The 13,021-nt window shown below is 39.6% G+C and overlaps 1 protein-coding gene across 6 annotated transcripts in view; it reads right to left on the reverse strand.

Moving 5' to 3' along the window:
- Positions 1 to 13,021, reverse strand: part of RASGRP3 (RAS guanyl releasing protein 3) — a 105,462-nt gene that overhangs the window by 60,485 nt on the left and 31,956 nt on the right. For 4 of the 6 annotated variants that reach the window (XM_043553202.1, XM_043553203.1, XM_043553199.1 and 1 more), the window contains exon 2: positions 2,077 to 2,159. The exons of the other annotated variants lie outside the window; for them this stretch is intronic. The gene's annotated coding sequence lies outside the window, so the exon portion shown is untranslated. The remainder of the gene's footprint in view (positions 1 to 2,076; positions 2,160 to 13,021) is intronic. 6 annotated transcript variants of the gene reach the window in all.

Consider the following 13,021-nt stretch of genomic DNA (forward strand, 5'->3'; position numbering starts at 1 on the left):
AAATATTTTTTGTATTCAGGGCCTAAGATGATAATGAGGTTTTAGTAAGAAGCTAAAATCCCTTGTTGGTGGGTACTGGGCATCTGAAGCAGTTCTGGGGCTTATGACAAAGAAGCAGGATGACATTTTGTTGACCCACAAACCACAAGAGTTCAGACATCAGTGCACTGCAGTTCTCAGACAAAGGAAATTGATAATACATGTAATCTCTGCACCATCTCGAACGGGGTTGTGTGCCTATTTAATGTCTTTCTTCAAAAGGAATTAGAGGGCAATAATCTAACTTCACTCTACAAAATAATTCTTAAAAAGAGACTTAGTAGTATTATTTCTCTGTTGTAAATAAATAGGATTACAAAGAAATTAAGTAAATTTTCGATTAGCTGCTCAATCAATTCACCAATCAACAAGCATTTATTAAAGATTAACTTTTTTCTCTTTTATTTCTGAATGATGTGTAACTATTATCTTTTAATCCACTTAAAAGTGTGATTCAAACAGAAAAAAAAAAGATCTGACTCTTTTTTTTTAAGTTTATTTATTTTGAGAGAGAGAGCAAGAGAGAGAATGAGCAGGGGAGGGGCAGAGAAAGAGGGGAAAGAGAGAAGCCTAAGCAGGCTCTGTGCTGTCAGCACAGAGCCCAACATAGGACTTGAACTCGTGAATTGTGAAATCATGACCTGAGCAGAAATCAAGAGTAGGATCCTTAACTGACTGAGCTACACAGGTGCCCCAAAAGGATCTGATTCTTATCTCATCAGGATAAAAGTAAGTGTCTGTTTAGGCTTAGTATCCAAATAGTTCTTTACTGATTAAAAAAAATAATGACTGAACAAAATACCTCTACCTTCCAGATATTATGCCAGGGCCTGGGTATCTGGTGAACAAAAGAGACCCGATCCCTGCCCAATGGTGTATACAGTTTAGTGAGAGAAACCAACAACAGACAAGTAGACAAACCAATATATAATTACAAGCTGTTATAAGAGCTAGGAATGAAAACTCACCCAGGATGCTAAGATAGAGAATGACAAGAGCAATTATTTTAGGTAAGTAGCAAGGACAGATCTCTTTGAAGAGTTGGAACTTGGAGATTAAGTTAGTAAGAGATGTGAAAGACCGAAAGGCCTGAAAAACCGTCAGAATTATAACTCCATTAACTGAGATAGAGAAGATTGGCAGGATGGCGGGAGAGGTACACTGGATGAAATCTAGAGTTTTGCTTAAGATGTGCGATGGTTGAGGGGCACCTGGGTGGCTCAGTTGGTTGAGAATCTGACTCTTGATTTGGGCTCAGATCATGATCCCAGGGTTGTGGGATGGATCTGAGCATGGAGCCTGCTTGGGATTCTCTCTCTCTCTCTCTCTCTCTCTCTCTCTCTGCCCCTCTCCCCCACTCACACTCTCTCTCTAAAATAAAAAAATAAATAAATTAAAACCAAAAAAGAATGTGTTAAGGTTGAGATGCCTGTGGAACTCCTGGGTGCAGGTCTCAAGATGTAGTTATTTAAACAAACATGGAAAGATCTGAGATGGAATTTAATTTGGGGAATTGTCCCCATATGAACAGCATCTAAAGCTACATAAATGATTCAGATCACTTAGGAGGAAAGTATAAAGAGAAAGGACAAGAGCATTCCACCTTGAGCATTCCAACATCTAGAGGTCAGAAAAAGGAGGTAAAGCAGCAGAGTGTCATGAGGAGTTGTCAGAGAGACAGAAGGAAAATGTCAAGCAAGTTGCTCCATGAGGCCAAGAGAAGGACATGCTTATGGAAGCTGAAACCATTAACTGTGTTGAATGCTACTGAGAGAGGTCAAACAAGAGAGATGGGAAACTCTGCTTTTTAAATTTTTGCTACAAGGAGGTTAGTGGTCACCTTGACAAGAGCAGCTTTAGTGGAGCTGTGGGCAGAAGCCAGGTTGCTGTGAGCTGAAGAGTAAATGGCAGATCAAGAAACAAAGACAGCTTGTGCAGAATATTAATTTAATAACTCTGTCTAGAATCGAAGAGAGATTGGCAGTGGATGCGGGGATCAAGGGACATTTTTATAAGATGAGAGCTGCCGAAACATACCTGTATCCTGATGGGGATGATCTTGTAGAGAAGAAGACGTTAAGGAATCAGGAGGAGGAAGGACTAACCAAGGGTCTGAGCACCTGTTGGAACATGAATGAAGAAATGAAGAGAACATGGTTGTAAACATAGATAGAGTATATAATTACCAAGGGCAAGATGAAGGAGAAGAACATAAATCAGAGACATAATCATCAGGTTGCCAACAGGAGTTTATCTAATCCACCTGCTTCTGACACAGTCAGTTCTCCTTCTTGAGATTTTGAAGAGGAAAGAAGGAAGCAGAGAAATGAGCTCTCCGAGTCCCAGAGGGAGAAGTCCCAGGATGAACTGTCCTATGACTTAGGATCTAATGATCCCTTCCCCTACTCTCTTAAACAGCAGGTCCCCAATTCCTTTGAATATTTTTTTAGTAATTAAATATCTGCATTCTTGCCTGCCAACGTTTGATGCTCTTAGATACCAAAGAGTGCTTTTGACTTGTATGGTCAACCACTCAACTCAGCTTTCTGTGGATCTTATTCTGAAGGACTGTTCATTTTACATCCCCGTTTTTGCCATGGTGCCAATGCAGTAGCATTTCTTAAGGATATAGGTCACCACCACATACTCTTCAACAAGTCACAAGATGAAATGGCACATGTAAATCATATACAGTGTTTTCAAGGCATACTAGAGTTAGATCTATAACTGACATATATGGATCGGGGTGTTTCAACCTCAATACTACAGATACTTCAGCTGGATAATTCTTTGTTGTAGGGTCCATCCCATGCACTGCAGGCTGGTTAGCAGCATCCTTGGCCTCTATTCACTAGGTGCCAGTAGTACCCCACCCCCAGCCCCAGTAGGGACAGCCCAAAATGTCTCCAGACATTGCCAAATGTCCCCAGAGGGCAAAATTGTCCCCAGTTGAAAACCACTGAAACAGGCTGTTGTCTGAACATCAAACTGGAAACTGAAAAAGTTAATCAAACATCTAAATTTCTTCCTAGTATCAGAATGTCTGCTTTTTGTGTAAGGAAATGCCTGGTTATGTAACTGAATTTTTCGGTCTTCAAATGAATCCTAGACATCTTCATCAACAATTAGCATTTGAACAAATGCATCTTCTAGACATCATCTCCACTTGATTTTTAATTCTGGAGCCAATTGGCAGGTTTTAAAATGTCAGAACTTGACTTAATTTAGAACATTTCAAAGCTTTCTAAGTCTAAGTTTGTCCATCATTCTACTAACTGACATATTTTGGCCCTTGTTTTATTCTTATGCTAATCATTTTCAGCTTTATTTTATTTTTGCTGTTTACCATAAGCCACGTGAAGTCTTTCTGGAGAATGTCAGAGGACTTATGAACACAAGTACTTTGTTTTTTTCTCAATATGTGAATCAAGAGTTCTCTTTTGTGAGAATAGGTTACCTTCTTTCCTATTGCCCAAGCACTGGCTCCTCTTGAGTAATCTCGGGATGGGTCTAGATAGAATGCATCGCCTGTACTACAGTTTTAACTAATAAACCATCTACTCTGTTACACTGTTCTTCTGCAGAGTTGTTACAGGCAGGCAGGGATGCTCAGTGTGAAACTGTTGGAGGTGATCTGTTCTCATACCTGCCCAATCATTTACTGGCAGAGTGTGTATGCTTCTAGGGGTCAGTTTCTTCACATTCAAATTCAGTTAACATTTACTGGGAAGCATGTAGTTTTGTCAAGTCAATTCTTGCCATTGCCTCAAAGACTGTTTGGTGGTCGAGTGTGGCTGCCCCATATGGCCACAACTTTTGAGGATCAAGAAGTTCTCAAACAGCTCCTTGTTTTCATCAATAACCCAGTAAGAGTCGGCCATGAATTGTGTTAATCCTTCTTGAGTCCCAGCCTTTTGGCAAAATAAATGTATAAGATCAGTCACTCTTGTGTAAAATATAAATTTTCAATAAACAAATATTGGACTCCAGTTAATAATATGTATGATGAAGTACTTATAAATGAAGTGCACTGCTGTCTGCAACTTATTTTGAAAAAAAAAAAGATGAAACAATGGATGGATAGAAGATAAATGAATAGATGTGAAAAAGAAAACATGATAAATCGTTAATGTTAAAATTGAATTGGTGGTATATGGACATACACTGTACAATTCTTCCAAGATTTTTTGTTTGTTTGAACATTTTCATCATACAGTATGAAAAACTTCTTTCCATTATTTTAAATTTACATCTTTCAAACCTTTAGTGTTCGGGGATTTGATGAATAAATCATGTTTATTAGCCTTTGTGATTTTACAACTATTATTGTGTGCTAACTAAAGAGGTCCCAGTCATCAGTCTGTCCAAGGGGCTCCTGTAGACCCTTGAACATTTTAGATGCTACTCTGGATGTTTTAATTTTTGTTAATGACTTTTTAAGTTGGAACAATCAAAATTACTCCAAATGTTGCAGGTCTGAAAGCTTTGTTTGAGGGTAATAGGAAGATATTTTTGGATTTGTTTCCAAACATCTCTGGCTAATGAAAAACCAGGCTAAATTTCTTTTCAAGGAATCCCTACACTATATCAGTTATTGGCATATTCATATGCTGGTTATGCAAGTTAAAATGTCCAAATTTTCCTTAACTCCATTCTCACCTTCACCCCTGTATCTAATTGATCTCACAAACTATCAATTTACTTTTTAAGTATTCTGAAAATTCTTCCACATTCTCCATCACTATTGGCTTGGTTCAAATCCATCTCTGGAGTCTTCTATTGGTTTGGTCTTTTTTCTATTCAACCTATTCCCCTCATTGCCTCTAGAGTTTTCTTTCTAGATTACAAATATATTCCTATCACTTCCTTACTTGACAAGCCAAAATAATAGTTATGAATTATTATTTTTTAAGTTTGTCTGTTTGTTTTGAGACAGGGCAAAAGCATAGGAGGAGAAGAGAGAGAGGGAGAGAGAGAATCCCCAGCAGGCTCCACACTGTCAGTGCAGAGCCTGATGCAGGGCTTAATATCATGAACTGTGAGATCATGACCTGAGCCATAATCAAGAGTTGGAAGCTTAACTAACTGAGCTACCCAGGCACCCAAATTGTTAATTATTTTAGATGTATTAATTACATTATGTATTTTTCAAAAGAAAACTTATATTTTAGAAATACATACTAAATACACACTAAAATATTTATGGGTGGAATGATTAAATGTTTGAGATTTGTGTCAAAACTAATATGGGAACAAGAGAACATGCATAGGGATAGAAATAAAACAAGATTGGTCATCAAAAATTGTTGAAGTCAGGTAATGAATACATGGGGGTTCATTATGTTACTCTGTCTACTTGTGTATATGTTGGAAATGTTTTATAATAAAAAGATTTTTAAAAAATTTTAAATCATCCTCAAAAATATCTAAATGCTGCAGAAGGGCAAACACTACCTCAGCCATCAGAATACCCTTATCTTTGAGCCTTTTCTCCAGTTCCTCTTCCAACAGGTACCCTCTGATTCAGCTCTACCAAGCTACATGTTATTTGTGGAAAGAAGACTTTTAAAATACAGTTTTTTCTTCTTGAACAATGACTACTTGTCCTTTTGAACCTAGTTCAAATGTCACCAAATCTAAGGAACATTCCTTAACTCACACAAATAGTCATCTTCTCTTCCCCAGCTTCCACAAAACTCTACACAAGCCTTTGTTATAGACCAAATATTTGTGTGTTATGATTATTGTGATTTTAAAAAATATATTGGTATGCTTAATATAGGTGGTAATATCCTACAGGGTAAAGTTTGTGCCATTATTCAGGTTAATGCAATAGGCAGCAGAAAGCATATGTTTAAAAATACTTGCCAAATTAATTGTAGGAAAATATATTTGGGGCTTTTTTTTTCTTTAACTTTTGTTACCTAAATGTAAACTCCAGCTTCCACATAAGAAGTCCCATAAACTAGACTGTACTTACTGAAGTTTTAATAACTTTTGGTTGAGTAAAATCTCCGTATCTGAGAATTAAAACTCAAAACAATTTTTTGAACGTATTAGCCTCTCTTACGCAAGCTTGATGTGAGAGAAAATTCCAAAGAGTTGCAGAATTCTATGTGTGATATATTTCTCAGTCATCGTGATAGCTGAAAAGATAAAACCTCAATTCTTACACAGTAAAACCACCACCACTGGCTTAAGTCGACCACAGTTCCTGCAGCTTCCAAGAGAGGGTGAAGGAAGTATTTCTTCTAAAACATAGAGAATTAAAATAGCATGAGATATGTTCCACTGGTCCTGCTTCAAGGTCTGCTTGCCCTTTTATCTATTTGTAATCATGGCCCCAAGAAACAATTTATTAAGCGAGTATGATTGCTTCTTTTGATGCCAACATTATGTCACTTCTCATAAAAACCAAATATAATTTAAAGCAAATGGTCACTGCTTGTTAATCAGCCAGGTCCTCCAGTCATGATCTTCTTTATACTTGTCATCATCTGAGATCATGTAATGATTTTTGAGTGTAGCCAGAGGCTAGGCTCTGCAAGAGAACCCTGCCTACGGTGCAGAATGCCACAGCTGAGAGAACACCTCAACAATGCAAGCAGGATGAGTGTTTTCTGGGTGCAGGCTACAAGGAGACTGCGGGATGCAATCATAAATCCACAGATTCCTAGGAAGCCTCTTTGTGCTATGGCACTCCTCTAATGGAAATGGCTAGGTATTGGGCATGATGTAATGTTGGTTACATGGCAAGGCCAGCAGAATCCAGACTCCACAGAATGGCTGCCCTTTCCATAGTGAGCACCAGATTTTAACATAAACATAGTGAGAGACAAGTGTGGTTGAGTAGAAAAGGCACACACTTTGTTTACAGGCAGAGGACCAGAACCCTGGCTTCACTACTCCCTGGCTTGTGACCATGTGCAAGATACTCAACCTCTCTGAAATTTAGTTTTCTCTTCTGTAAGAATGTCAATGATAATGTCTACCTCTGGACGTTGTGAAAATAAACATCAGTTTCTTTCCTCTCCCAGCAGCAGATTCTGTTTAAATGCCAACTACAGGGGCACCTGGGTGGTTCAGTCAGTAGAGTGTCCGACTCCTGATTTTGGCTCAGGTCATGATCTCACAGTTTGTGGGTTTGAGCCCCATGTTGGGCTCTGCTGATGGTATGGAGCTTGCTTTGGATTCTCTCTCTTCCTCTCTCTCTCTCTGCCCCTCCCCCACTCATTCTCTCTCTCTCTCTCTCTCTCTCTCTCAAAATAAATAAATAAACTTAAAAAAAGTGCCAACTACAGAAGGAAAAGAGAGACAAATTCATCTTAGAATCTGAATGAATAGGGGGAGAGAGATAACATAGAAACCTAGAGCACCACCATTCAGTTGAGCACTGTCCTTGCCATAAACAGTGATCTGCAAAACATCCTGTCAACTCATATGATTTTGAATGGCAAGCATTCCATGTATACACGAAATACTTTCTACGTTTAGAAAGCAGAACTGAAAGTAAGGCAGAATCCAAAGTTCAGTCAAATTGAAACCAGGGTATGATTTTTCCAGATTTTTCCAGAAATTATACTCAGTTCTTCCATTTTAAAAAAGTTTTAAATTCTTGAGTACTTTTTGAGCTCCAGAATTCTATGTTAACTTGATATTTGAGAACATGCCTCCTTGATAGTCATAGGCAAGTTGACAGGGTGTGGCTAGATGAGGCTGTTTTTCCTTCCAAGCTCCTCGATTCTGGGTCCAAAGAGTTCTATCAAACCAGTGTGTCAGTTCCTGAATAGGAACCTCTAGCTGGTACCTTCCTAAAGTGAGCTTATATAAAAGTCTCCAAGGAAAATTGATTCTGCTCATTTTGAATTGTTAAATGAAATGAAAAATAATTATTTTCTCAAAACAAAACAGAGGCATGACTGAACAGACTTTTTTTTCATCTTTCTTTCTTTCTTTCTTTTCTTTCTCTTTCTCCCACACCCCATTCTCTCTCTCTCTCTCTCTCTCTCTCTCTCTCTCTCTCTCTCTCTTTCTTAATTTGGAGTCTGATTCCATGGCAAATTGATGGCTTCTTTGCCTGAGTTCTTCTCCAGCCCCTTGCCTTCCTAGTTCATCAGTTGCTAAGGTCTCAATCACAGTACAAATATTTCAGAAGGGAAAAAGAAAAGCAATTAAAATCATGTAAACACATTCAAATGTAGTTACTTGTCTGTGATTTTTTTAAGACACTTTTTAAAAAATGTTTATTTATTTATTTATTTTTAAGAGAGAGGGAGAGAGAGCATGAGTGGGAGAAGGACAGAGAGAGAGAGGGAGACAGAAAATCCCAAGCAGGCTCCACACTGTCAGCACAGAGCCCAACATGGGGCTTGAACTCACAAATCAACCATGAGATCATGACCTGAGCTGAAACCAAGAGCCGGATGCTTAACCCCGGATGCTTAGCCAAATGAGCCCCCCCCCCCAGATACCCCCCTTGTCTGTGATTTTTGAAACAATGAAGCAGCAGCAAAGTGACTAAAGTGAAGTTCTGGAACTAATGACAAACTTTTTTCCACATTATTTTCCCCATCACTAGTTTTCTGTCAAAGACTGTACCTGGAACACATTCACTTACAACACTTACAATGCAAAAGCAAATCAATGGCATAATGATCTAGGCAAGGCTCTTGGAATATTTTGTGGGGTGGGGACAGATCCTCCTAAAGCAGCACAAAGTTACGAGTAAAGACAGAGCAGCAGTTTGAATAGACGAGTCTTCAAAAAATAAAATGACTGGTTTGATCACATAGAAACTTCCAAGATGTTAGGGTATGTGCAGGCACGCAAATCATTCATATAATGAGTTGAACTCTCGACTTACAATAGGGGCTACTTCCTATTCTACAGGCTGGAATCCAGGAAGCTAAGCCTTTAATGTACCATCTTATTTTCTCTCTTTCTTTCTTTCTTTCTTTCTTTCTTTATTTCTTTCTTTCTTTCTTTCTAATTTTTTCCCCCTTTGTCTTCTTGAAAGGTGCAGAAAGTTCTGATTACTACAGTAGTTGCTAAGGAAAAATGCTCTTTGTGTCAATTCATGAATTAAATGTTGTTCAGGATTTTTTAAATTAAAAGAAAGCTACCTTTCACATTCATACTAAAAAAAAAGCTACTTTAAAGAAACAACAACACTGTAATAGCTGTTATGGTCAAAGAGCTGTCCCTTGTCCCCCCACACCCCCACCTCAAAGTTATAGCCATTAAAATGTGCAGCTGCATCATAAAATCATCAGGCACTTGTGCTGTCATTTTTATGACCTTGCCAACATACAGATAACACTGTTATACAATGAACTGGGTTAACATACCAGAAAACTGGCTAGTAGTGAAGAGTCTCAATTATTCTAGAGAGCTAGGACTCTCTCAGTAGTGGGCAGATAACTTTGCAGAGGGAAATGGTCACAGGGGACACTGTTGCTAGTAGTCAGAATATACTATTTCCCATGCAAATAAGGGTACTGTACCCAGGCAGAACTTCTAATAATGCTTTTGTTCCATTATTTTGTTCCAATAATGATTTTTGTGGGATAATGGAGTGCATGCTGGACAACAGACTGCATTTTTTATATCTAAAACAAACAAAAAACCCAGATACCTTATAAAAGTTGAATATTACATCATACCGTAGTTAGTATGACTCCAACTTACGTTGGATCTGCAGGGAGGAAAATGACCAAGTTTGTTTAGAAATACCACCCCAAGCAAATACTACCATGTCTATAACTAAGGCTGACCTTGTTTCTGAGGCTAAATATCCGTAGGCTTTGGAGATACCATCACTGACATGCATGGGATGGTACATCACAAATCAGTCTCCCATTTAACTTTTGCCCATCAGAAGATAATACAAATTACAGCACTTTTGATCACAGAGGACAATTCTACAGGTATTATTCAGAGTCAGAAGACAGAGGACTTAGGTGAGCGCTCCCAGTTACTGGTCCCATGACCACGGACAAGTTCACTCACCTTCCCTCATTCTCAGTTTCCTCACTGTAAACAGTGGTGATGGTGATGATGTCCTCCCTCATTCCATAGAATTGTGGCAAAGTTCAAGGAAGCGCCTTACACCAGAAAATTCCTACATAAATGCAGGAATCTGTCTTCTCGATACTACAAAAGGGCTCAAGATCCAACACAGTGAACCTACGCCACGGACTCCAGAGAAACTGCTGTGATCATCTGAAACTGCAACAACACCCCACAAAACCCAGATTTTCAAATCCCTAAAACAAAGGGAATGTGACATACAAACAGCTGAACAACTCTACGGCTTGTAAATGAGCGATCACTGCAAAGGGAAAATGAGACCCAAGGGAGTTAACTCTTCCGGAACAGGTTCTTTGGAATACACAGTCTGGGAAAGACAAAGAAACAAAGGCAGCCAACATGGCATCACAAATTTTGTTTCCTCATCCTAAAAGGTCCCAAGAAGATAACCAAACATTTTATTTTGCTTTAAACCAGCTCTGGAGTATACCTTACAGACTCTGCAGTGATTCTGAGTCTGTCTCATGTGTCTCTTGTATAAATAACCCACTGGACTATGCCAACTGCCATGAAAATAAGCCATTCCCACCAAGGACTGGAGGTAATTTCCGGTGGTTCTGTTTTAGCAGATTATATTGCTGATTTCTCTGGAGTTGGGCTTAGTTTTAGAAGCATCAGTAGGTGAGAAGTCGATTAAAAATTCCCCCTTCTTGCTATATGGAACTTGATCTTCAGAATGTGTAATCTTGTCATATAACAGCTTTGAAAAAACATTGACCACTTTCTCAAAGGCATCCATGACTGGTCTACATACTTAATTCTCCTCCTGATTAAGCAAAGGACCCTTCTGCTACATGTGCATTACTCAGTGCTCTGTCTTATCGCCAGCCCTAATTTTGACATTGAACCACATGGAGGAATATGGAGAGCCAAATGAAATTTTGAGATTTTTTTAAGATTTCTTTAAAGCTTGGTCTCTGGCTGATGAGCCAGAGAAGCTGCAGGTTCATGGCCTGCAAGTATGGCGACCATACGCAGGTTGGGGAAGTGTGCAGAGAAAAGCACACCTCTCCTCCCTCACCTCGGTGCCCCAGCCTACCGTCTCCCCTCACAGCTCAGAACAAATGGAGCAAACAAAAGGAGTACATTGCTTCTGTTCATGAACAACCACCCCCTACCTGGGCAACCAACGTTCCAGGTTGAACAACAATGTACAGGTCTGCCTCATAGTTTTATCACCACCAAGCCAGCTATTTGGTGTGGGGTACAGGTGGAGTGGCTGTCCTCCAAAGGAAAGGAGTGACAGGAAAAGCTGAGAGAAAAGGCCAGAAAGGGCAACAAGAGTGGTGTATTCCAGGGTAATCATAAAGCTCAAACTTGCTGTTCTGACCAATGCAGGAGCCATCACTGAACTACTCTCAGCGAGAAAAACAGGCTGCAGGTCAGTGACCCTGCACAGCCTGGGCTTGGACTGTCACAAGGGGAAACCTCGCCCTTCCTGCCAGGGACCGTTCGAAAGAGCCTTAACACACGTTGTGTGTCTAATTGTATTGCACTGAAACATTCTCATTTGCATCCCGTTAAGCATGTCATTAAGCATTAAGCTTTTAAATTTAAATGTGTGGAATTAGTGTATGTGTTCCACGTTAAGTCTTTTAATGTGTGCAGTTTCCGGTGTCCGTTCCAGGAGCCAATTGGGTCTGTGCTACATATTGCCCAGCTAAGGGGGTCCCCAAGCTTCAGTTTCTTTGCCTATAAAACTGGAATAATAATATATAGCACATAGACTTACTCTGAAGATTATAAGAAAATAAATACATTTGCTTAGCACATCATTTGGCAAAGTGCTCAATAAATTCAAGTTATAATTATCAGTGTTAATGTTATAATAATAATATAATAATCCTGGCAGAAGCCTCTAGCCCTCTTTCCTGGCTCTGTGACTAACACTTTGACCCAGACACATTGGTTAGAATTTTCTCAACTCTGAAATGCGCTCAATTGCACACTCTAAAATTCCTTCTAGATCTGAAAGTCTTTGACCCTATGGACATACTACCTACATGTAAAATAATTATTTATTATTCTGTTGATATTTTGAAAGTCAAGATATCATTGGAATTTTCAAAATAGTCTGTGGGCCTTCAAAATATCGGCACTTGAATAATTTCGAAGGCTGTTCTAGAGATAGCCAGTGAGACCCTCCATTTTACTGAAGGGGTCTCTATTATTCTGGAGAAATCAATTTCACCTCATAGTTCTTTTCCAATAGACTCGCAGTAAAAGTGAAACTATAGCAGCAGCAAACTCCCTAAAAAAGTGGCCCAGTGGGTAGCTAGGGCCCTGTAGTCAAATAGGGAAGTCACTGGGCCATGTGGCCACAGGCTAAATCAAGGACTTCATACAAATGTCATTAAAAGAAATGGCGGAGTTAGAAATAACTTTTTGTCTCATTGAACACTCTGAGTCTTGTCGAATCTTTTCCATTTTATGGGAAAGAAGGGGAGAAACTTCCCAGCGCCAGATTAGCCACTTTCTCAGAGGGTTATCCGAAAGTGCTTCCACCCCAGATCTTTGGCCAGTGTGCTACTCCAGACCAAGTGTGTTGAGGAAAACTGCAGCGGGACCAGCGTGCCCCAGGTCATTTCCAGTCTGCCCTCCACATACCAGGGCAGGGAGGTGGGGCGGGGAGAGCTGTGTTCCATCCAGGCAGGGGGCGGAAATTGCAAGAAAACCGGACAGCCTGAGCATAGCTGACAATCCATCCGTCACCTGGAGAAGCAAACACACTTCAGGGTGCCCTGTACTCGTCACAAGCAAAATAACTGTTTGGTAAGAATTCAAATCAAAACAACCTACTCCCCCTCCCCCCACCTTCCTTAATGTCCAGGCAATCCAGAAAAAGGAACTGATTTGGTTATCTCGCTCAATGCTCTGATTCAGAGACCTGTCA

Source organism: Prionailurus bengalensis, chromosome A3 (assembly GCF_016509475.1).
Source record: "Prionailurus bengalensis isolate Pbe53 chromosome A3, Fcat_Pben_1.1_paternal_pri, whole genome shotgun sequence".
NCBI lineage: Eukaryota > Metazoa > Chordata > Mammalia > Carnivora > Felidae > Prionailurus > Prionailurus bengalensis.